Source organism: Strigops habroptila, chromosome 3 (assembly GCF_004027225.2).
Source record: "Strigops habroptila isolate Jane chromosome 3, bStrHab1.2.pri, whole genome shotgun sequence".
Lineage (NCBI taxonomy): Eukaryota > Metazoa > Chordata > Aves > Psittaciformes > Psittacidae > Strigops > Strigops habroptila.
In genome coordinates this window covers 33,968,721-33,992,929 of record NC_044279.2, presented here as the reverse complement: position 1 = coordinate 33,992,929, position 24,209 = coordinate 33,968,721, and the positions used below count along the sequence as shown (strand labels likewise).

The 24,209-nt window shown below is 39.8% G+C and overlaps 1 protein-coding gene and 1 long non-coding RNA gene across 3 annotated transcripts in view; one reads left to right on the top strand and one right to left on the bottom strand.

The window, feature by feature from the left end:
• The window catches only part of SLC16A7 (solute carrier family 16 member 7), a 76,302-nt gene extending 61,824 nt beyond the window's left edge, over window positions 1-14,478 (bottom strand). For both annotated transcript variants that reach the window (XM_030479287.1, XM_030479285.1), the window contains exon 1: window positions 14,252-14,478. The gene's annotated coding sequence lies outside the window, so the exon portion shown is untranslated. The remainder of the gene's footprint in view (window positions 1-14,251) is intronic.
• Window positions 13,781-22,690, top strand: LOC115605202. Its single transcript, XR_003990535.1, has 3 exons — window positions 13,781-14,237; window positions 18,789-19,003; window positions 19,784-22,690. It is a non-coding gene; the product is annotated as an uncharacterized LOC115605202 (long non-coding RNA).
• Window positions 22,691-24,209: the final 1,519 nt, after the last annotated feature.

Here is a 24,209-nt window from a genome sequence, read left to right as displayed (position 1 = left end):
TGAAACTAATCTGGCAGCGTATTTCATGAATAATAATGGCAGTGGGTTTTTAAATATAACACGAATATAGCTACTTGAGAGATCTTCTGAGATAGCTGCCTAAATGTAGTTACTTTACTCCACCTTGCTGCCCACTCGCATATAGGCACATACTTATTAAATTTAACTGTTTCTTCCTGGAAGAGTGCCAAGCACCAGAAAAAGGCTAGGTTTTCTTCCAGGATCATGAGCTGAAATTGCTAAAATTGAAGTTCACCATAACCATTTAGTCTGGATGTCAATATGAACTTCAGCACACATTTGCTGCTCATTAACATCCGTTTCAGTACATTTGTTTATCAACAGACACTTAAAAAAAATGTCTTTTGCAGACAACCAAGTGATATCATTAATATTACAGCACAATTTTTCCTTCAGTCACAATCCAAAAGCTACGCAGCGGTTTGTTTTAATAATGGAGGTTTGGTCACAAGCTGTTTTCTGCTGGTGTGACTTTATAATTTTTTTGTCTAATCCCCTGCAAGACTTCAGATATTGGGTGACAATCTCCATTTCTCCTGTTTTCTTACCAGTATATACTTCTAGCATTCCACATTTTAGGGAAGATTTAAATTTGTAATCAAGCTCTGCAAGATATTCTTTGGCTTACACATGATTTGTGACTTTTTCTGATTTAAGGGAGAAATGCATCATAGCCGTATTTAGATATCAACACATATCTGCATGTGATCTGGAGACCTATGCTCTACTTACAGTCAATAGGCAGAAATGAACTTCTGGGACATATCTCCCTGACCTGTTTTTGACCTCTAAGCTGTAATGAAATGATACATGGCCTACAAGTGCTTATATCTCTCCTTTATATAAAGTGAGTCTAAATAAGTTGCTCAATCATACATACCTATGCTGCTGAACTCAGCATTTCGATGAACCCAGCCCTATATCTGGTATTGCAGGGGACTGAAAATAGTGACTCAGTTCCTTACTCCAGTCCAATGTTTTTAAATCTCAAATGTTTTGGGGTAGGTAGGAAGACAGGTTTCATGTTTGTTTATTTAACTTTTACAAAATAAGAAAGCGAATAATATATGTTCTGGATCCTAAAAATGTTTTTTCCATGTTTGAAATAGATCCACATCTTAACAGCATAGTGTTGAAATCTGAAATTTTGCAATCTTTTCTGTATTGCTGAGAAAAATATATTCAGTTTAGCTGAGTAATGAGTCTCTGAAAAGCATGTGCTACAATGCCTATACTTCGTTACTGTGTTTGTAAAATGTGCAACTCAGGAATGTTGCACTACAAACGTTTTTGCGGCTATCATGGCTGCATAGGAGAAAATTTATGGAAGGTACAGATAAACTATCTCATGCTGTATGTACATACCACAGACAACTAATACTACCCTTTTTGAAAGTAAATCTTCGAATCTTCTATAGCAAAAGCAAATCTCTGTCTTGACAGACAAAAAGCAGTGACAAATCTCTTGAGTGCAATTTTAATTCACAATTTACTTAACTAAGTCACTGCATAAGCCATCCAACTAAAACTTGAAACACAGCTCAATTCCTTACAGAACAACCTAGAGGGCAGCTTACCTTATGTAAAAATTGGACAGTTGCCCAGCGATGCAGAATTGAAGGGGCAGCATTTTTAGAGCAAATTTGCAACTACACGGATTAAATTGCTAATAAGACATTAATTTTTATAACACATAAATATCTTGCCTCATATTTTTCTGGAATTTTGTGAGACTGTATTCCATAATAGCTGAATACGTGGTATTTTAAAATTCTATAAAAATGCCTGGTATTAAAGATGATTTCTTGCAAATGTTGGAGTAGTGGCAGCAGAATACATTTTACTCAAGACAACTAAGTAGACAGGGCTGTCTCTGATGATGCAGATACCAAATATTTATCAGGGACTGCTCGCAACTGACCATAGAAACAGTAACCTTACCAGAGATACTGCCAAGTTTTTTTGAATAATCTCAAGAATTCCATAGTAGATCCATTTGCAGAAAGTAAAGGCAATATTAATTTAAAACTATTCTCTGTGAATTATTTAAAAAGTATTATCATTCAGGCGTGAGGGGTTTTTTGACTTAGATAACTGCAGATACACAAGAGCTTGAGTAATATGACATGCCACTGGGTGTGACAGTGCACAAGTTTGAGTGTGTTAGGAATGAAGAAAATGCAAATCTGAAAGGTATGTTGCATATCACATTGCCCAACACGCAGCCTTTTGGGCTGGTTCTTGCCTTATTCTCCTGTAAGCACTCTTTGTAGTGGTTAGCATCAAGGCATAGTTAGGAGTGAATGGAGAAGACCATAAGGAACCATGAATAGACAACAGCAGGACCAGACCTGCTGTACCTAGGCAATATGAAACACAGAGATTTTCCCACCTGTCTCCAACATGGCAATAACTCTCCTCTCTTGTACACCACCTTCCAAAACGAGCCAGACACATTGGTGGGTTAAAAACTGCCTCTGCACAAGTTGCAAACACACAGGCTAAAGAGAAATACCAGTAGGTTCTTTCTCACCGCTGGCAGTTTAGGACTCATTGCAATAGCACTGTGGTGAAAATACATGCTCCCCCAGCAGTCCCTTAGTCTGTCCACCCTCCTCAATGGCAAGTGCTGCTTCAGCCCACCCCATGGGAATGCTCACTGCCTTCCCTCCCCTCTTCCTGCCTAATCCCCAACCTCTTCAAAGGCTGGCAGTCTCATTGCTCTTGCTCTAAAGCTCTAGAAACTCAAAAACATACCAGCATACAAAGTCCACGGTAAGGAAAAACTACTCTGTAACTGGCTTAAGGTTTATTCACCACAAGTCTGATATTTCACGTTTCCCCTGGTGCCTTGATTTCTCTTCAGTCATTCTCACTATCTTGTATTTAAATGTATCTATATAAATATAGATATAATTGAACACAAAATAAAAGAATGCAATAGAGATAACAGGATGCTATGAGGACATTGCAAAATATAAGTGAAAACGAAAATGAGCTTGAATGTACTGCCTGTACTGCCATCTTAATTTTTAATGGTATATGTCTTCTGAAAGCCTGTAACTCAGCTTTAATTTAAAAAATCTTTGTAGGTGCATAATTATTATGTTTAGCAAAAATTATTTGTTTCCAGCCTGTAAGAAAATGCAAGATGGTCCCCAGCTTGAAAGTTTGTGATTTACATACAGATATATAAATTGCCAAATATGTGTTTTATTTTTCAGAGATGCAGTCAGCTTTTCAGCCAGATCTGGACCATGATTAAGGAAGGCATTTAAAAAGAGTAAGCAATAAATGTAGGTGAATATTATAGTGGGAACATGACAGTTGTACTTGGGTATATATTACTTTACCATATAAGCATAGTGATAAAAATATTCAGCAACTGATAATTTTGTTTAAAGACAAGAAAGAGATATAGCCCATGGTGATTAAAGGGTGTAGTATAATATCTTTCTACTTTGTCTAGAGGGGCAGCTATGCTGGCAGAAGCTTTCACCCTTGAGGGATCAACTCTTGGCTGTAGCTTCTCCCAGGGTAAAGCAGGTTTATTTTTACGGGCAGAAATCCACACAAATCCTGCCAACTGAGGCTCCTCAGGAGACAGATAAATTTTATGCAACTCCCAGCTGGCCCAAATACCAAAGCAGCAGCAACTTTCCCTTACAGCTCACTCTTCTTTTTTGCTCTCCGGACTAACCAGCTTCTTTCTAGCCACCTACTCTAGCTGAGTATGTCTATTTGAGATAAATACAACACTTTTAGCTACCACAGGTAAAAGATTCAGATCAATGCGCAGGTTCACTGTGGCTCTACAGCAGCTATTTTGTGCATGCATGGTTTTTTAAAGATGGTAATCCCAGCAGTAACACAAAATGCCTCTCAGAAGTCAACCCATGGTCCACAACAGAACTGCTCAATCTGCTCTAATACTCATGCTGCTGCATTTTAGCATTGAAATTAAAACTACTGCTCTGACAGCACTATGTATTCCCTCCAGTTTGAGGCACTGAGGGGTTTTCAGGTAATGCATGCTACCACGGCTTTCCTCAAAAGCAGGGCAGAAAATGAGTTGGTGGATTGCTGGACTGCCTGGGAATTAAAGCCCACCAGCCTGACAACTTGTATCATATACCTTTCCTTCTTTACTTTCAAGACCTTGCATCTTCTCAATGCTGCCACCAGCCTTCCTACTCCTGCTTAAAGAATCATTGCAACACCCTCCAAGGCAAGAAATTACCAATTCTCTGAAGGAAAATATTAAAAACAAAACAAAAAAAAAAAAAAAACACAAAAAAAAAAAACACAAAAAAAAAAAAAAAAAAAAAACAAAAAAAAAAACACAAAACGTTTTCCATAAGCTTTTTTCTGTTTAGGACAAGAGATAGTCTCTTGTGATTCCCGTTCACTGCAGAAATTAGGCGGCCCATTTCTGTTCTCAGCAGGGCCCAGATAAACAGTTCTACCACATGAAGAAATAAACAGGGATTCCCTCTGGCAAGGTCAGAGGAGCAGATGAAAATGACCCCAGGTAGCACGAGTTCAACCAAATACTAAAGGTTCCATGTTCACTGGGGTTTGGTTAAATAATTCAGGTCCAATCTTTTAGGAACACAAATACAAACCATTCCCTTCTCAATGGGGTAACAGAAACAAACACACAAAGTTAATGAACCCAGCAGGGATTGACCAAACAGTTCAAACTCCCCTCTGGAGCAGCGAGAACAGCTTTGAAGCAAACAACCTTAGCCACTTGGCACTGGAAAACAGTGCTTGGCTGACTGAGTAAAAACTTCCTTGATTTCAGGAGTCCTTCATTGTTTAGGGGGCTAAATTTACTATCAAATACTGACTAACGAATCACCCATTCACTTCTGACAGTTCATATGCTAAGTCAAAGAAATGGCAGTAAAATGGCTTCTCCAAGGACTTCATCCCTTTGTTTTCTGAGTCCAGATTCCACATCTCCTCACACTCCCATACTGCCAACATGCAGGTTTCCCTCCTTCGTTCCCATGCTTTTTTCACACTGTTCTCCTTGTATGAAACACTCTTTTTATCTGTCAGTATCGACTACTCCTTCTATGCACCTGGTCATAGAAGTGTTCCAAAAGAGTCAAAAGGATCATACGGAAAATAGATCTACATGCATATATGGTACTCATGGCAGATCAATATAAAGTGTAAGTACCACAGTGAAGAGGACGGATGGATGGACAGATGGAAGGAAGGAAAGAAAGAAGGAATTTGTAACTATCTTATTAAAATGTTTAAAACATATATTAAAAAGAATATGTTTAAAACATATTCTGTATCCTCAATAAAACATTTTTCAGTATTCTGTAAGAATCCTATTCTATTAGACTCGCAATTTAAGTATAATAATTTAATAGTAAGCTTGGACATGGCAACTACATGTTGCTTTGCTAATTTTTCCGAAAATAGCTACAAGAAAAGAAAAATATCATGACCTCATAGCTAAAATACATTTGCATTGAGAACAATAAGAATTAAATCATCATTTTATGCATACAATATTTCAGCAATGCTAAAGTATATCCAGAAGTGGAAGCTGATTACCTAGTTAAGTAAGAACATCTTGCTTCATTAATACCTTTGTATGCTACCACATTCAGAAGAAGGACCTATTTGAACTGTGGAAAGGAAGGCTTTTGTATCCTATTACATTATGATCACAATATGACTGCAGTTTCCAGGTTGCGTGAAATAATCAGCTTTATTATTAAGCATAACAGTGGAAGCCACTATTATTTTTTTAATTACAAAAATAATGCTGAGCTGGAAACTGTCAACTAGATCAAAATTCCATATGCATTTGGGTGCTACTGGACACAGAGACGTACATGTGACATATTCTCTTTTCATATGTCAGAACTCCTTTTTCATGGCACACATGAGAAGGACTGTGCACATACAGGTCAACTTGACAGACTGCACACTGCCATGGCGGCTTCATGGCATTGTACGAGCCATAAGTAGGAACAATCCCGTTTTCACCCACTCACTGCCAAAGCACCTGAACAAATCCATACTGGAGTCCACGTTGTCTCCCACTGAGGTGAGAGACCATCATTACTCAAGATGATGGTTTTAGCCTTTATTTAATTTTACAGTGTTAAATTTAATGGCCATGAATGTGTCTTACTATTTGAAAGGTATTTCTGTAATTCGAGATATTCTCAACCACCAAGCTAAACCATGACTATAAAACTCAACATTTGCCTTTTATTTTCAAGGCTGCAATATTAATGCTTGAGAACTGTAGTGCTCAATAGTTTGTTATTTTTTTTCTCATATCATATTTCATACTCATTTCTTTATTAACATCTTGTTTGACGGATATTCTGGTACACAATAGCACTGCCTAGAATGCATGCCCATTTTGTGTACAATTATTCATCACAACACAACTATTCATCAACAACAAAAACCTTGTTATGTCCTACAATTAGCACACAGAAATAGTAAAGGCAAAGATCAACTTTCTCTCTAGTCCCTTCTAAAAAAAAGAAAAAAGATAAAAAAATCTGAAGACAACTAAAACCCGCTCTGAATGAAAATATGACACATTGTTCCACTTCTGCTAGCTTGAAGACATTTGCCTCTGTGAAATTCCTCAAAATAATAATATTTCCTCAGGTTAACGTCTCCTTCCCTTTAACTTTGATTTCACCTTCCATATTTGTAATTTTTTAAGGCTACTTTTTTCTCTACCCTAATCATAACACCTGAAAGGCAGAACTAAAAAATAGAAGGGTAAAGAATGTAAACATATGTAACTATAAAGATAAAAGTAGCATAGTAAAATAGAAATACTGGTTACTATGGAGGAGCATCATCTGTGCCATATAAAAGCTGTCCTACAAGTGAGCATTTCTCCAACAGTTTCCAGTTTTAGCGTGGAAAACACAGTATGCCAGCAGAATGAGCAAAGTACAATAGTAACTTGATACTTTGAGATTTTTATTCTAATACATGGGGAGAAAGAAAATGCTCTCACAGAAAGTAAGTTGGGAAGAGAGGACAGACAAGATGGACACATTAAAGTATTTGTTTGGAAACAGAAATCGTTTTGGTAATCATTATGAGAAATAATTTCCATTTAAACTAATCGGGCACATCAAAGCAAGGGATCCAAAAGACTTAACTAACTGCATCTTGAGAAGCAGTGAAAAGAGTCTCTTCAGCCATCACGGAGTGTAAACCATGAATAAACCCTTTTAACCCAGTGGAACTCCATGAGGGGAAGGGAGCTCAAGTTTGGACCTGGAATCACAGAAACAGAGGACATGCCAATCAAGCAAAACTGAGACATCTGGCTGTGAGAAAACACCACAGTACTTTTGGTCTCAGTTTTAAATGCTTTTCCTGGATTTCTCTACCTCATGTGAGTTTGGCTCTTATATTATTAGCTTTGCTTATAAACCTCTTTCACTATTCTAATATAGATAAAACTGAAACAGACTATGCACGGTACTCATGATGCTCTAGTGTTGTTACGTATAAATAACAAAATAAGCTAAATTGAAATAAAGCACCCTCATATCCAGCATAACTACATCAAAACATCTCTTTTTGGAGAACTACATCGGAAAAGCATGAGAAAAAAGCTTTATGCCTCCAGCCAACATAATTATATCTGAACAAGAAAACAGGATCTCCTTTTTTCTTATTCTTCACAAATACAATAAATACTTCATGCTTTGTAAATATAGGCTATTATGGCATATTCTTTTCTACCTATTTTCCTTAAATATACAACCCAGAGGTCCCAAAATACACAAGCTTTTTTTCATTCCTTGCTGAAATCTGATATTGTGGCTTCTAATCATGGGCTATTGAGCCCCCTGCTTTGCCTTTTGTAGTGCTGGTGAGAAGAAAGGAAAGGGCTGCCTAATGGAAGACAGGGAGTTAGGACAATGAGCAGAGATCTTTCTCACAAATTCTTCAGGGCAGAAAGGAAGCCTTTAGTTTAATGCTATGTACAAATTACTATGAAAATGTACACCCTAAAAAAGGATTGGTAATTGGATGATAGGCCCATTCAGCTTCCAGCACCAATTTCCCTTCACAGTCTATTCTGTCCTCTCCAGCTGCTCCCACATGCAACCCCCTTCTTCAGCCAGCTGGAGTCTCTGCCCTAGGCACATTTTTTCTGCCTCTGGAACCTGTCTTCAGTTCCAGTTTGCAGTTTATAGCTAACCAGTTTCCATTTCTATCACCAGCAGGAGGCACTGCTGAGAACACAGGGTTCAGTACTTAGTTTCAGACCCAAATCCAACCCGGAACAGCATGCAAAAGTAGTTAACTTCTAGAAAAGATTTGTCCAGTGAAGAGTGTGCTCAGCAAAGGCAGAATTGTCAAGGAATTTAACATACAAAATTCTGATGGTTAAGAAATCAGACACCTACATTCCCATGGGGAGCTAGTTTACATCATTAAGATGGGGATTTTTTTTTCTTTCTTTTTTCGAACCCGCACCAATGCGGCAAACTATAGGAGCTCAATTTAGTAATTGCAACTCCGTTAAAATGGCATTTTAATTCAATAGCATGGTGAACTGTTCAGATGTCCTAAATTTTAGGGTTTCCAATTTCCACCTCTCAATAGGTCAGCAAAGAAAAGCAGCTATGTCTCTTAAAAGCCAAGTTATTACAGTTGGTAGTTTGAACATAGTCCTGTGTTCCTTCAAAAATTCTAACCTTTGCTGCCAAATATTTATATCATTATACCAGAGATTTTAAAAAAATGCCACAAAGCATTTCTAATGTTAAAAACCTACTCTAATACAATCGATTTCAAACGCATGTGCTGAGAGTAAACACATTTCTCTATCTGCAATACTAATCAAATACATTACAGTAGGAACTCATTTTCTTTAAAAAATCAAATATGCATTTTGCATGTATGCTTTTGCCATTTTTGTTAGCACAGAAATAGTAAGTTCTTTTTGGTTTGTTTCTTCACATTTTTAATACTGTAAAATACATATTTCTTCTCAGCATTTCTTGAATTCAGAAAACAAGCACTGAGAAGTACAAGTCTGAAGCTGACACTGTAAGTCTGAATCTAATACAGAGACAAATTGCGATTTCTTCTTTTTTTGTTTGCTTTTTGCTTGTACCATAGACTGCAAGAGTGTCTAAGTGATGAGTGGCAAGCATGAATTCTAATATCTTAAGTAATCTATTTCTGTGGGGGAAAAAAAAATGTCTAGCTTTTGGGATGATGTAGTGCTGTTTTGTAGCTAATTTTACTGATTTCTATTGCATGGAACACATGCAAAAGGCAATGTATATCATTGCATTGTCATTACCACCACTGTAGTGACAACAAATGACAAAAGTTCTTTGATGCCAACCACATTTTGAACACCATTACAACTCTTTGTCATATATGGTATGCCTAAGTGCCAAACGGAGTGCTGCCAACAGTTCACTATCACTGAGGCCATATGATGGGAGGGCACTAGACAATGGTCATGCCTGAAGCAGCAGCAGGAGTCTGCTAGCAGGCGTGGGAAGATGAGCTATTCTAAAGGACCACAACTTTCAAAAATATATAAAGATAAGAAAAGCCACGAAATACAGGAGGCGTTCTAAGCCATGTGCAACATGCTTTCTGAATGTTCCCACAGCACATTGATCATCACCTACAGCTGAATCCTCCACTGAAAAATCTTCAAGAGAGATAAAAGCAAAATAGTTACCAAGCTTGCTGTCAAAAAAACTGGAAAGTGTTCTTTTGGGGGTACAAATGTTCACGCTAGAAGAAAGCAAACACTGTTTAAACAATCCTGTACATTTGGGCAACTCAAGTCCATGGAGTTTTATGCTTTGACCATTAAAATCACATACTGTAAATATCTTTCCTTGTTACCATATGAAAAGAATGTCAAATCCACCCATTCTGAAATATTCCAACTTCTAAAATGTTTGGGCTTTATGCAGTTTATCAATAGTTCATTTAAAAGTTTCCTACAGTCTAAAGTTATTAGCCAATTCTATACAATTTAAACTATGATTCAGAGCACTGCTGTCTTGTTGGGTGGAACCAAAATACATTCAACACTTCACATTCAATAATCATGACACCAAGTTAAAAGAAAATGCATCAACAGCTACATTTAAAAAAAGGAATAAATAAAACAGGCTTCAGTTTGTTCTCTAGTGCCTCCTGATTTTGTGAATTAACATTAATTCAATTTCTTAAGTCTTACAACCAGAAAAGAGCACATCATGCTATGTCCCCATTTTTTTCCATAGATTTTCCTCCTTCAATTGAGGGAACTTTTTAAATTGCCCTATTTATGTTAATATCCTTTTAGAAATGCTTATTCCATTTTTATCAGCAAATGCTTTTAATGCACACCTCTGATTACATATTACTGCAAGTGTCATGAGACAGGAAAGCACCATGTCCAGAAAACAAAAACATATTAGTATATTATTGGGGGCTTGACCTTGAAGATAACAAATAAAGGAACTACTTAAAGACACTGCATTAACTAAAAATAAAAATATAATCAACCAAAGAACAAGCTGATGATGATTAATCTCCCTCCCCAGACACAAATATTATGAATTAAAAATCTTGAGATCGCAAGAGAAAAAAACCAAACTGAGACTCTTCCTAGTTTGTCAGCCACCATGACCGGTTTTGCCAGACTTTTGCTCTTCAGTAAAAAAGTTTAACATTATTTTGAATGTTTGACTGTAAGACCAAGAGCTATCAGAAATATCAGAAATATGTGACATTGTAAAGCCAAATAGAGCTCCCCGGTCAGTTTGTCTAACAGTCTCTGTTCCTCAAGCCATGGAATATTATCTCCTCACTCCTATATTCCAATTATTTTTGTTTGAATACTACAAACTTTTCTTCAGATGTTCCAAGATTCACAATAAAATTATGGAAGTTGGCACAACAGCTCACAAACACATGCAAGTCAAGGAATGCAGGTTTGGACTGAAATGTATATGTGGGATGTAGCACGTTCATTTGACACATAAACCAGTTGGTCAATGAGGTCCTATTTTCCTATTTAACCTGCTCCTCAGTACTCTGCAAACATGAGGCCATAGGTATTACATGAACAAATGCAGTAACATTCCCTATTAATGATTAATGGTTATGACCTAGCCATATTTTAATAAAAATCAGAATTACATTTTCATAATCATACTAACCTTGAACATAAAATTCACTTAACAGCACAGATTATTAGCATAGCCCAAGAACATTCTTCTTTTTTTGATCCTCACATAGGAAAATGGAGAGCTTTAACTCTGGCAAATGGTGTAAGAGATACAATTAATTGAGAATTATATTCAGATGCCATCTTTGCTAAAAGCAAACATTTCAAGAAAAATGCAACATTGCAAAATCATCCTGTGACGTTGTAGTAGGGGAGAAAAAAAAAAAATAAAAGCAGGTGAGCTGTAGTCTCTTTTCTTGAACTGGAAACAGTCCAATAATAACCAGAGTTACTAGAAACAAAACCACCTGCTCATTGTAAAAGGAGGACAGGATAATTTACTTAAGAAACAAAGGATACTAAAGAGGACTTTTTTCCTAAAATGAAGAAAAAGAGTGGGTGCCAGAAATATATATATACATATATATACACATATACACACACACACATATACACGAGAAGTATGACATAGTGAACCAAATCCAAGAAAGAAGAATAATTAAACTTTTTTTATAAAACACCAGCTTATGATTCACGGTGAAATGCTCTTTTATCTCCCTTAACTTGCCTGCCCTTAAATAACAGCATGTCCTTTAAGGTTGCCCAAAGGATCTCCTGCCTCCATAAAACTGGGATTCTAGAATGAGGATTTTGCCATAGCAAGAGCTGAGTGATCTTAAATCCAATATACCTGACTCACTCCAGAGAAGTGACAGATAGAATAGGTTCAAGAGGTGGAAGGAGACTTTTTTATATACTATTAATGATGCATGCACACTGAAAATTACTGAAACAGAATTCCACCTCTCTTCCCTGCAGTTGCAGAGCCACAATCTTTCTTTGATATTTCCCTTTGAATTTCAAAGTCTCCCCCTTTACATGTAAAATGCCTGTTCAGATCAGTTGTATTACTATATAACCCTATCGATAGTTTTCCTACCCACAAAACAGTGAATTTAGTTTTCTGCCATCTTCCATGAAGACCACAGTTGATATTTAGGACATTCCACATCACTATAATGTAAATAAAATACGGTTGATTTCATCAACCAAAATTATTCACTGCTGCCATAAAAGAAAATCCATAACCTCCCATAATCCATAACCCTTTGCCTATTCAGAATGATGAGCTGTTTTGCTCTGAAGACATTTACATTGCAAACACAATGTCGCAAAGTAAGCTAGCGGGGCCCTTAGGTAGAGTTACAAGCATAGAGTTACAGTTGCACAAATTGCACAAATAATAGAAACATCTGGAGTATACTTTCTTCTCTGAATTTATTTCTCCAGGTGGAAGGAGTAGATATTCAGCACTTGTTCTCAATTATGATATTCAAAGTTAGCAGACAATAATGGAAGAAGGAGAGACCCGTCTTTCAGAAGTGAATCACTTATACATTATTCCTAGATTGAATAGGTGTACATAAAAACATTTACCACTTTTACTGAACTATTTGTCAGTTTTCTGCTTCCTTTAAATATCAGTCTACATCTCTCTCTGAGAGAAATCTGACTTCCGTACCATAATTCATCTAGGCAGAGCTCAGGCACTATTTTGTTGGCTCGACTGGTGTGCTGTTAAGTTTATGGCCCCATTCCTGCAATGGAAGCTGCAAGCACCTCTTTCATTACTATTTGATAAGTAACTTGAGAGGCACGGATGGATGTCACTGTGGAAACAAGAATGGATGCCTCCACGAGGCATCAGCCTCCTTCAGTTTCTTTCTTTTTCCCAAAACAGCTTTCAATAATAACTTCGGCAAGACTCCTCTGCTGAAAGCTCAGGCTGGCATTTGAAAGAAACAGCTATTTCTAAATGTTACTTTGTTTTGTTTTCCCGTCCACCTTACTGGAATAGCAGTGGAGAACCCATGTGGGTTCTGTGTCCCTGCAGGACAAACAGGTTATATGTCCTCCCAAGGGTACCAGGGGACATTCCAGTCTCCAAAATGTGAGCAGGGAAACTTCTTGGCCCAAGATTGCTTCAGTGTCTTGTAGGGGCCACTTCAACAACCATGAACCAAGGACACAGAGCTCTCTATGAGCAGAGAGAATTCCTTTTCTGTTGGGATGATTGCCCCTCGCCATGAGGCTCTTCAGACTACTCCCTTCAAGGACCTTGAGTTCACTGAGTGCTAGCAGAGGCCAAGTAAAGACAACGATGGAGAGGGTGTATTTTCCCACCTCTGGTACCAGTCACTCCGGGTGCTCAGTACACAAACACTAACTGAAGCCAGCAGTATCTGGAGATAATAATGCCGGCATTGTCTGGCTCAGAGCAGCTCAGAGTAGGGCCGCAGCTGGCGTGGTGCAGTGGAGGGTCCATGAGGCCCACCTTCGCCAAGGTCATCTCTACCACAGTGCTATGACACAAGCAGCCCCGGTTCTGATAACGGCTAGGGCGTCAACACGGTTTTAGCGCTGCCGCAGTCTCCGCCGTGGCTCCCGCCCACATTTCCCAGCGGAGCTGCCCCGGGGCGGGTGCGTCCCGGACCTTGGCTCCGCTCGGGATGGGCGCTGCCGCCGCGCCCGCGGATGCGGCGGGAGGCGGGGAGCGGCCTCAGCGCCTCGCGGGGATGCGCGCAGCGGGGCGGGGGCGGGATCGCGCCGCGCCCCCCCCCGGAGCTGCGGCCTCAGCCCTGCCCCGCCACCCGCCTCCCGGCCCCGCTCTCGGAGCCGGGCGCCGCTCGCTGCAGGGCCGGAGGGGCGGACGGCGTCTCCCTGCGGTGGCTGCTTTGGGATGGGGGGGACGGGCGGCAGCGCCCGCGGGGTGTCCGTCCTTCAGTCCGTCTGTCCGTCCGTCCATCCATCCCTGCGTGGGCGGCGGCTCGTGTGTGCGTGTGTGACTGACAGGGAGGCGCGCACGCCGCGGGAGCAGTCGCCCTCACGCCGCCAGCCGGGGGCCGCCCCGCCTGCGGCAGCCCCTTCTCCGTCCCCCGGAGCCCTCCCCGGCGGGGGCGACCTCAGAGGCCTCGCTGCTCCTCCTCCTCCCTCCTGGCGGGTAGGTTACGTTACCTGGTTTCTAGCTCGGGCTGGATCTAATCCCGCGACCACCGCCTCGTCTCCCTGCCGCGGGGATGAGTGGGGTAATTTATTTATTTATTTCCCATGAGGTGTCCTCGGCAGCGGAGCAGCGGCGGGAGAGCCCGGGCCGGGCGGCAAGGAGGGAGGCCCGGGTGCTGCTGCGAGGCCGACGGGACGCTGCTGTCCCGGGGGTGCTGCTGGGGAGCGACCGAGGCGCTTCAGCACCGGCGCGGGGGGGCGGGGGCTGCGGAGGCGACGCCTCCCAGGCTGCCCAACCCGGCTCCGCGGGGCCGGCGGGGGCGCGGCACCCGGCCCGGGGAGAGGGAGCCAGAGCGGGACGTGGGACGTGGGACGGGAGGGGACGCGCCGCGCCGGGCTGGGGCGGGAGGATGGGCAGCACCGGGGCCCCGCGCCCTCCGGCGGAGGCGTGAGCCCTCGCCGCCGGCGGGCTCTCCGCCTACTGCCCCGCCAGGGGCCACAGAGCGCGGAGACCCCTCGCTGGGGGGCGCGGCCGGGACGGTGGGCGCTCTTCCAGGAGTGGAGGGACATGGGGAGCCCCGGCGTCCCCTTGTCGCGCTCTTTGCCTCGCTGCTGGCGGCACAAGACATGTCCACCCCCGGCCCCACCCCGTTCTCCTCCTCTTCTGGACTGAGGATGCCGAGTATTTCACACCATAAGGCTGATGCAGTCGCTGTTCCACGGAAAGATTACAAAAAGGCACGAGTTTGCTGGGGTTAGAAGGAAAAGAACCCCAAAATTAACGGACATATTTTTGTGCTAAACGCGGGAACTTCGTCTTCCAAAGCAGGGACTGAAATTTGGCCAGTCAGCAATGAGTTGTCGATTAAAATCTTGGTCACCTCTTCTTTTGCCCCCTTTCTCTCTCCCTTAAGAAAAAGCAAAGTTCCAACTGTTTTGTACATGGACGTATTTATGAAAGTGACCGTTAAACTCTCCAGAAATCGTGTCCTTGAGGCTAAAATCCTGTAGGGAAGGAGACAGAAGATAATCATATAATTGCATAATTCAAGCCTTTATCATAATGCCTATTCTCATGGGTAAAAGTTGCACATTATGTGCACCATTTAAAGTAGTGTGAGGAGGCTGGAGTAATTACAGTTGTTGACATTATGTTGCAAAACATGTACAAAAGTAAACCTGGTTATCTTATTTATTTATTTTTTTAATTTTATGGCATGTACTTTGTTTCTAAGAGCTTATGAATAGGATCTTTACAGACATGTTAGGAGCTGAAACTGTTTGTGTATGGATAAGAGGAGGGAGAACTTGGGTTGTAGTTGAGGATATTGCAGTTTGCTGAGCTGCTAGTTGAGGAGGGAAGGGCTTGCTAGGGTTGTCTGTTTATTTTCCATTGATAACATTTAAATCCCTTAACTACCATCAGCTACAATGAACTAAAATTTTTGGAAAAATAATCTGGAAAGGAGCATGCCACCCCTCAAGAAAAGCTGCAGCATGAATAGCAATACCTATTACACGTCAAAGAATCCATCCACAGAGGACTGCCATCTTGCAGCGCAAGTTCGTAGAAGTCAGGTTTCTTTGTCTTCATGGCTTATGAATCTATTGGCTTTTACGTGAGAAGTGTTAGGAATTATTTTGTGTTTTAAACTATAATCATTAAACTGGAAGACACAGACCCAGAAATCTCAGTAATGTAACATTTTATCATTCCTTCTCTTTTTTGTTCTAATATTTTATATCACATGCTTCCACTGCAAGTTCTTCAGATTCAGGAGAGAATGCTTTGTCACATGTTTGTAAAGCAGCCAGGTCGCTACAGTCTCTGGGCAGATTTTGGTGCTGTAGTCATAAGGAGTAGTAAGTAGTTCACTGGTAGAGACAGCAAACACTTTTATTCCAGAAACAGGCTAAACAGCTTGGAGTTATTTTTGTGCCCTTGCATAAGTTAAGTAATATTTGAGTTATGTACCTAAGTGCGGGGACGTTTTTAGGAGCAAACATCTATGGTGATTATGAGGGCAGCTCATGGAAGTCACAGTTGCATTAATTTAGGTAGTGGTGTGTCATCTCTTGTGCAAGTGCGTGAAAGGAGTCTGTGCCCAGCATCCCCACACAGAGTCAGTGCCAGTCTGCCTAGCAGCAGGTTGCACTATGGGTTTTGGAAGACCAGCAAGAACTCTAAGGGCCCACTAAGCCGAGCGGAGGGAAGAGCAAACAGTAAGCAGCAACTCCTGGGCATACGAGCAAAGACAACTTGGGTACAAATGCTTCACTTCCAGGCAGGCCCACGATTACAGGATTAAAAACACATAAATTAGCATGAAATCTGATATAAGATCTTTCATAGAGAGGCTACTAATGCTTGAATCAAAGTTTTAAACTTGGCATTACAGTGATGTTAAGTTCTCTTCCACATTCAGACACTTTGTATGCCCTGAAGAAAATCATAGGCCGTATAGGACCTCAGACGGTTCTTGTGAAATGCAGAGCGTAGCTACATTGCCTTCTACAGTGAAATATTACAATTTACGTACTTTTTAAAAGAATGTTAGGAAAGTGATTTTCAAAGGGACCTGAAAAATAAATAGGTTAAGATAGAAATGATAACTTTTTCATTGCATGGTTCTGTTTCCTCCGTTGATGTGTCTTAACTAGAAAAAATATCTAGTTATATATTTTTTCTTAATTATAACTATATACTATATATTATAGACAATAAATTTTGCAAAGCGATATATATGATAAGGTATATCACATACTGTACTACACAGTATCACATTACTTACTGCATAGAATATACTGCACATTGTATATAGGACAGTGCTACATACAGTACAAATGGATGTATTCTGTGTTTATATATAATGAATTTGTGTTGATCTTACTACAGCATACATGAACATACCTATATAGAAAAAGTAGATTATACCTACGACATAGACATACATTTTCTGTATATATGTTTGTGCCTCATGCAGTTTCTTTCTATACCTCTTTCAGAACACCATGTCTCGGAAAGGTGTATGCATCTTGACTTAATGTTGCTGTGCACTTCATCACATTTTGCATTTTCTAGTCCAAGGCAGAGACTGAATATAAGCTAGCTGCAAATATAATAATGTGTGATTCTGGCCTACATTTTGCACAAGTTCAGATACAGCTTACTGTCTGTGTCCTGCTTAAAGTGACAGGAATTACCATGAGCCCTCAGTCTAACAGTTGATGTATGATTCTATTTTTTATACTGACCTCGAGTGCAGTGACATCAGGTTTTAAGTGAATGTTCTCCTCTGCGAGTGCTGCAGAATGAAGACTCTGAAGTGATTCGGTTCCCAGTTGCAGATTGAAAAAAAAAACAAAAAACAACCTGTTGTTGTCATTTGGCATCTTTCCAGTCTTGGAGCATCTTCAGCGTAGGAAGTCCGTTATTCTAAGTCAAAATGTTCGTAGCTAACCTCTCAGGGTAAGAATTAAAAATGTATTAGTGATAGCAGTTAATAATTTCCTTGTGAATTTCGAGAAGCTAGCAAAGGTTCAGAACTGCATGTGCATGTGTGTATGCGTCTGTGTATGGGAGGGTGGCATTCCGCATTTTTCAGTGATCTAATTGTAAAGAAGAAATTAAACATATCTATCTAGAATGTGTGTGAAAAGAAGTCACACATTGGGTTACTCATTCTGTGTCCTTTTGATAGTGAGACAGGCTTCTGGGAGGTTGTGTGTTATCCACTCTCCTGTTTCCTGTTGATAACAGCTTGAGGTCTTTTTAGTGATATTAACGGAAAAAGGTTTTAGGAATTATTTTTCACCACAAAGAAGAAAAAAGGGAAAAAAGTGCTGCAAATGTAGAATACCTGATGGCATTTTCTGTGAGTCTATCCGCTAATAGTTTGGGTAATTTTCCTACTGGAATAGTCCATTTTCCCCACATGGCACTTGTCACGCAGTTTCATTTGAACCCAAAATTTTACAGGTCCTCTTCTAACCTTAGATTCCTCTGCTACATCACAGGTTATGTGTTCTAGTTGCAGAGTCCGAATCTAAGGGGTGCATGTTTATGACTGTGGTGTTCTGGCCTACATAAGATTACATTCTGATTATGTTGGTTTAGGTTTTTTCTGGACTGATTTCTGTTCCATAAATATTCAATTCAGACTTCTCTCTTGTCCATATGCAGGCTGGTGTGGTGTGCATTCTCCTCATCTGCAGCAAATATGCAGCATATTATCATTAAAATTATGTTGGTGAATCACTTAGGCTAGCTTTTGTAGGCTTTATATCAACAGCTAATCGTTGTCAGTCTGTGTCTCACTCTACCTTCATTCAAGCAGATAGCTTTTTCACTAGCATAAAACTTTAATCCTAGTTCTGTAGTGAGATATGCATACTTCAAATTTTGTGATAAAATTCATGTAAGTATGAATAGACTGTAGAATTTTCACAATAAAATATAGCCAAAGCATGTTTTTATATTGAGGACAGTTTTGTCTATAAGCATCAACCCTGTCTATTCCAGGCCCAATAAAATTCTTTTCTTTTACAGCTCCCGGGGACACAGAACACAGCATCTTCTAACTACAGCAATAGACTCAGCTGCGGAAGATCTCTACCAGGCATCACAGAGAACTTGAGGCAGCTGGCAGTTATCAGCTGAAGCAGGTAGTCAGAACTGTAGAAGATAAATAGATAATAGAAAAGCAATCTGGAAACCTGGGAGAGATGATGAACCTCTCTTCTAGAGGGGAGGTAACAACTCAGGTAAGTCACTGATGAAGTCAACTCCCACATTAGTTCTGTGTCTAATACTGCTGAAAATACCGTAGCAATCCATGCCTGCCAGCGCTGAAGTAGTATTCAAGATGCTGTTGGAAGTGCAGTTTGACATATTCAGTTATAAAAATCACTATTGTAGTGGATTGAAGAAGGATCATACTGCTGAAAGACAGGTGACCAAAACCCCAGGAACACCATGACCCTCTATTAAATTACAGTTGCCAGAATAGAAAACTAGTTACAGCCCTTTCTTATCCTCCATGCTACTGTGTCTGTAGTGCCAGTGTAACCATTATGTAGTATTCCTGCCATACTGGCCATGGTTTTCTGCGGAACACCTGATTTCTTTTTTGTGTAATTTCTACTTGTCTTAAAATAGCTAAGACATTCCGTTTTCCCTACTATGAGCACAGAGAGGGAAAGGCTTATGTCTATGAGTAAAAGAATGTGTTGTTCTTAGTAGCTGTAAATTAAATCAGTCATGCAATACATCTTCCTCATCAAGCCACTCTTGTAATTCTCAAATTCCTGTCTATGGTGAGTGTGAAATCTTGCATGAACACACAAGGAAACTGATGCCATTTGATAACTCCTTTTGTTGGGTTCTGAGATCTTGTATGACTTCATTGGTAGTTGGGGAACAGCAGCAGGAAATATTTTAGTGAGAGTGGACACAGAAAAAAAGTCTGTCAGTAGTATCTTTCCACCAAAGAAGTGCTCAAATTACTCCACTGACATCTGTCTTTATTTTGTTAAACCACTCAGGTGGACCACAGGAAGGAGTTGATGTCAGTGTAATGTGAATTCTTGTGGAGTTCAACAACAACAACAACAAAGGTTAAAAAGAAAACTTCTCAATTTGCTTTGGAAGATGCTTTAAAAAGATCTGTCTGTACCACAACAACTATAAACAATCCTGTACATTTACACTGAAATGACATAAACCAAGCATGTGCAACAAATATTTTTTAGAGTATTAGTTACCACTGTCAAAGTCCTAACCAGGAAAACAACTTCTTATATTCAAAAAACCCATTAAAAAAATTTAAATGTGTCTGTGTTACTGGTTGCATAAATAATGTGAGTCGTTTGAACAGTCTTTGTAATTCTTAAAAAGTAGCTGCTGTACATGTTTTTATTTTTTATGTATTGTTTTAATATTTGTTTCACTATGCCACTGGACATGAATTACTTGTGTGCCTTTCTAAATTCTGCCTCAAAGTAGTGATTACTGAGTGTGTTTTTCCTTTCATATCTCATTCTATGACTGCTAAAACAAGAAAAGGTCAAAGTTTTAGAGCTTATATACATCAGAAGTTTAAAATGACCATTTGTTAATTTGAGGCCTGATTCATCTTTCCATTATGCCAGTATAATCCTAGTGATAGACTCTGGGCCAGTCTATATCCATTTTTTATATCAATTTCTCACTTTAGATGTTATACAACTGTAAATTGCTACCCCTGTATTATAAGATATGCCTGACTTCATTAGATTACAAAACTTCTTAGGTAGCAGAATTGTCTTTCTTACATATTTTTGTTTCTTTTTCAAAAAAGATGAAAGAGAAGCAGCCAAAATATTGTTTATTAAATAAAATTTTGCATACTTCAAAACTGTAAAAATCCTCAGTTTATCATGCATTTACTTTCTTTATTGATTAGATAAAAAATGTAGTTTTGCAAGGTAAAGGTATTATAAAAGATTTCAGATATAGTGATATAAGTTTTGGGGTCTATATACCAAACAGGTCCTTCTCCCAACACACAAATCAACACCAGGAGACTTTTGAAGAAGAAACCACACAGTAATTGAAGCACAAATGTGTGTGCTTCTACAGAGAAGTTTGAGGAAGCAGAAGTCAACTCTCTTTTTGTGGAAGGCCTCAGAATGCTAATCCAAACCCTATTTTCCCCAACAGATACAAGGCATGGCGGCTGTGTGTTTGCAGGTGTTTGCATATGTGCTCTTACTTCTTTCTAGTGACTTTCTTATTCTGTAACAATTAGGCCTGGTGGAGCTTCTGGTGGTGCCTTGGAATCACACTATTCTGTTTTGATTATTCCATAGGATCAGTAATAAAAATGTCTTTCTTCATGTTTCCATTTTATTGTGAGTCTTTGTCTCATTGCCAGTAATGTCTTTGAATATACAAGTACTGTATTTTGTATTGAAATATCCACTTCTTATCAAATGACTTGAATTATTGTGGTCAAAGGTGAGACCAGTGGAGGTTAAGACACCCTAGGCATCTATATGGAAGTACTCAAGTGTAAGCTATATGTGTGAAATCCTGTTCTAGACAACAGAGTCAATGCAATCCATGTAACCTACTCAGTGCCTGTCGTGAAATGAGTGGTTTAGAGCCACATGTATAATCAATTAGGATTGCCTAAAGAATCATCGTACCAAATCACTACAGATGAGATTTTTTACATGGCTTTTGACCTAGCAGTAGGCTGCAGTTTTAAGGTGGTGAGTTCAGTGAATTATTCACATCAAATGTCTCAGCATTTCTCAGTGGGTGAGGGTTGAGCCTCCAGGAGTGGGGAGTCTTCAGCCCAGGTCCCATCATCAGCTTTTGTCAATGGTCCTGCAATTTTCACGACCTGGAGAGTTTGTGAGCTCTGAGAGGCATCCTGCTCAGAGGGAGGTGCTGGTCACAGCCTTCTGCAGTCTAGGAGAGCTCAAAGAGTCTCACTTAGGACCACTGTGTATAGTGTCGCAAGATGATTTGCTTTAGTAAATTTCCATCCTGACCACAACCTGAGTCAGTAATTACCAGAATTTTTCAAAATTCCAGTAACAATGGTACTGTTAGACTCAGGCTATGACCAAGGTGAGAAATGTTCCAAGGCTGTCAGGAGATGACTGATTATCCCTGCTCTCGCTTCCCACCTTGGCCACACAACAGGACTCCCTGGTACGGTCAGTGCCTCCTTCCTGAGTCATGCAAGAATTAGTGGTATGGTCAAGGAATGCTCAATGGTCAATGTCATTACACAAAGGTTTGACGGGTACTCCTCAAGTCGTAGAGCGGTCCATAGGATGGAAGGGAAGGAGTGATGGGGAATGCACCACCACATGGCCTTGTCAGCTGACAAACTACTTTGCATATGTTGCAGAGTGATCTGGGCTGTTCTCTAGGCTCCATCTGAACACAGAATAAAACTGTGTCATCTTGTAAAATGTACCGTCAGTATCTGTGTCTTGCAGAGGACACATCTAAAGGACGCATCTCCCAGAAACCGGAAAAATATTCTACTGTAATCACTGAGTTTCTGACAAAAATAGTAAAAAGAACTTTCTTGAGTTTCTCCCAAAGGTAAATTAAGATTATGTGAAATTGTCAAATCTTCTCTTGTCATTTGCTGTGATTTGTGCATATCATACACCTCTGTACTCTAACTGGTAACATGTATTTGGCCAAGTGAAAGCAATCTTGGGTAATCTTTGTGTGCCTTTATCCTGATAATGTGTATCAGTGCCGTGATGCCAGTTCTCAAATCTCTTAGGCTTATTCAATACACTTAAAATATTAACAGGATTATTTGAGTTGGTAGCCTGTAATAATGGGAGACTACAGTTGTTGATGCAGAAGGTTACTCTGAATTCCAGTGTCTGTCTGTCTTACCTGTTCCATGCAAATAAAACACTTTCCTGTAAACAGTTTTTCGTTTCCTTTGTAGTGATTGCATATATTGGGGAAGGGAAGTAATTTGTCCCTTAACCTAAAGATTTTTACTTCTGATAGCACCAACAACCTGTTCTGTTCTAGAGCATTGGGTTAATCTGAAGACCAGCAGCTAATATACCAGAGAGCAAGCTTGAATCCAACTATCAAATAAGAAAAGGAAACCAATAGCAAAGGACACAGTCCAAGTTATGGTTGGACTAAGGTTACACAGGGTGCTACTGACCCAGGGCAGCTACAGAGGCGGATCCTAGACAGCTGCAGAGCAGTGGCAGCCAGCCAGTGCTCCTGAACAGGGGAAGGTGAGGCCAAAAGGAGGAGGACTTAAATCTCAGATATTGGGTACTCTGATATAGAATGAGCAAGCTATATAAGAACTTTACATGTTGTGACAAGAATTACAATAGCTAGTTCAAAACAGAGTTCTTGAAGCTTCTTGTGCAACTTTTCAAATAGAAATTCTCATAACAAAACTATTTTTAAAATATTAGCTTTTGAGACATACTTAGTTCCAAAAATTGAATACACTAGGTACATCATAAACAATCTTTGCCCTCAAATGCATCATATGCTGAGTCGTTAAAGAAAGGCCATGAGTTCACAGGCACATTTCGGTTTGTGCAAAGATAATCCTAGTTATCCTTCTTTGGCTGGGAATTAGGATCTGTAAGGCCAAGTATATTGTTTTTAGTATCCGAACTAGCCCACTCTTCATGATGGTATACTGTGTCTCCTGTACTTCCATTGTTCTTTGAACAAGCAAAAACTATTTATGAAAGCCTTATTTATCTCTGAAAGTACATTTTTCAGATATAATATATACACTCTGCACATCTCCACTAGCTGAAAATGCTACTTTTCCTATCCTATTTATAAAGCATATTAATGCTTTACAAAATAATTGCAGACTCTGACACAAAGGCCTGTTGAAAACCAGATAATTAAACAGCTGAAAAGGAGGAGAAGAAATACAGTGCAAAAAGACCTCTGCAGAGAACCTGTAGTTGTCTGTGACGCTCCCCATTATTCTCTGTAGCATGTACTCAGGTAGTTTGGGGTAGCCGTAGATTGCAGATGATGTCAAAATCAGTCCTCTATATCTTTTATATTTTCCATTATGAAAATATGCTACAGAACTATGGTATCAGATATGAAACAACTCCTTACTTCTTTTCCTTTTATGTCAATAGAATTTTTTTTCATTAAATTTTAAGTCACTTGTGCTGTATACTGTGTATATTTTTCTTCATAGATCCAAAAATCTTTCCTGATAAGGGCATCCTTTCTGAAAGTACTTCTTAAAATAGACTAGCTTGTGCTGTGGATAGCACTTTGACATTGAAGAAAACCAGGGAGATGCAAACAAATTGTAGCAAGTCTGGAAGCAGTGGCTGTATACTTCAGAAATGGTTTGACTCATTAGTAGATTAATAGGCTGCACAGAGAGCTGGATCTTTAAAAGCAGTCAGTGAATTAAGGGCAGACTATTACCCTGTA